At 38.0% G+C, this 1,857-nt stretch overlaps 1 long non-coding RNA gene across 1 annotated transcript; it reads right to left on the reverse strand.

Annotated features, from left to right (window-relative positions):
• Positions 1–571: 571 nt before the first annotated feature.
• Positions 572–1,551, reverse strand: LOC119327986. The gene is made up of 3 exons (XR_005158785.1): positions 1,387–1,551; positions 748–778; positions 572–657 (listed from the first exon to the last, which is right to left on the reverse strand). It is a non-coding gene; the product is annotated as an uncharacterized LOC119327986 (long non-coding RNA).
• Between the last annotated feature and the right edge of the window lie 306 nt (positions 1,552–1,857).

Raw genomic sequence — 1,857 nt, forward strand, 5'->3', positions numbered from 1 at the left:
TGAAACCCATGGTTAAGTGCATCTTGCAGGACTCTTGCATCTGAAGCTGATCCCTCCCAACCAGCATGTACATGCACAAACTTTAAATCAAAATCGCATGCTACCATAACATTTTGTGACAATGTTTGCTTCCTATTGCGATATGGTTCTTGCTCATGAACAGGTAATTCCAATGGAATATGTGTACCATCAATAGCACCGATGCAGTCCTGCATAAATATATGTACATAAGCCGTATAATCTTCTCCATAAAATTTCGAAATTATGTTATTTGAACTTGATCATAAGCGTGCATACATACCATAAAAAAGGGGTAGAACTTCTGTTTACTCAAGATTGGATGCGGGTGTAGGGAAGGTGGACGTATATATACAGAATAGAGTTCTGTAATTGCATTGAGCACTTCTCCAAAATAGTAACTTATTGTTTGTCCACTATGCTGAAACCAATCTGCCAAAGTATCATTTGTTGCATTCTTAGATAATGCATACAAAAATATAGCAACTTGTTCTTCTACTGAGACATCTCTTCCATCAACAAGGCGATCATTCTCACGCAGTTTTTGAACCAAAGCTTGAAATATGTCAATCTCCATTCTGAAGTGCCTTTTGCATAGGTCTTCATGTCCATTCAAAATTTCGTTTACACGTCGTGCACCTGTAAGTATTGAAGTGTGCATAGGTCTTCTTGAGGAATGAGAGGGTTCTCCTAAAGTAGGAAGAACAAAAAGAGCAAATTCATCCTCACTTTTTGATCTACGACTGTAGCTTGGATCCATCTGTTATGACAAACAAGCCTGTGGAAAATTAGTGAGCTGCGTCATGACTTTACAAGTTTAAATATAATCTGCTTAATTAGCATAGTTAGACTTCTAGTAATTTATTGGTCAAACAACAAGGCTTAATTCTGCCATGCTAGTCACATCATGATCCCAAATAACTTTGTCATACTCTGGATTTTTTTGGCAGATAACAAACAACAAGGCTTAATTCTGCCATGCTAGTCACATCGTGATCCAAATAACTATGTCATACTCTGGATTTTTTGGCAGATAACTGATACGGCTTAGCGTAGATCATTCTACCGTGTCATGATATTAAGACAACATTTCTTTTCTTGCCTTTCACCTCAGCATATGTTTGAATCAGTTACAGAATGGAAGAACTAAAAAAGAATATGGCTTTTCATGCTGATGGTTGTTGGTGACTCGATGATTTTGGGTGGTCGGCTAGGATGAAAATTGTATCCGGTGCTGTCGATTTTCTTGATATGGACTGAATGGCAGTGGTGGAAACATGTACAGGGCGAAGAACTAAAGCAAAGGGAATGTATACATGGAGAAGATCTAAAAAAAAGCAAAGGGACGTGTACATGAGAAGAACTAACCTCAGATTTGAGAGAAGATCAAGCAAGTATGAGAAAACTTCAGCTATCACCAGCAAAGACTTGCATGTAACCTGTTCTTGGCTGTATGAAATGGAGAGCTTGTAAAGAAGAAACGTTGTGCTTGCGTACGTATATATATCCTGTTGTAGCCTAACGGCTAGCTCAGTGAGTAACGGCTACCTGATTTGAAAGCACACCTTTCAAAATAATAATATTATAATGCTCTGAGTTCCTATGCTTTTCCTATGCTCTCATCAAACACCCCAGTTGTACCAAACCCTATGTTTTCTACCTCCATAGGATTCAGGTGGGTAGGGCATGTCAATCCTCTAATTTTCCTATTCCTCCATTTTTCCTTTCCTAGGCCTTCTTTGATTCATAAGATTTTTATAGGATTTTCATAGGATTGTAATCCTATGGATTTTTTCCTGTGATGGTTGTTTGATTTACAGGAATTCAATCCTCAGGAAT

This window comes from Triticum dicoccoides, chromosome 7A (assembly GCF_002162155.2).
Source record: "Triticum dicoccoides isolate Atlit2015 ecotype Zavitan chromosome 7A, WEW_v2.0, whole genome shotgun sequence".
Taxonomy (NCBI): Eukaryota; Viridiplantae; Streptophyta; class Magnoliopsida; order Poales; family Poaceae; genus Triticum; species Triticum dicoccoides.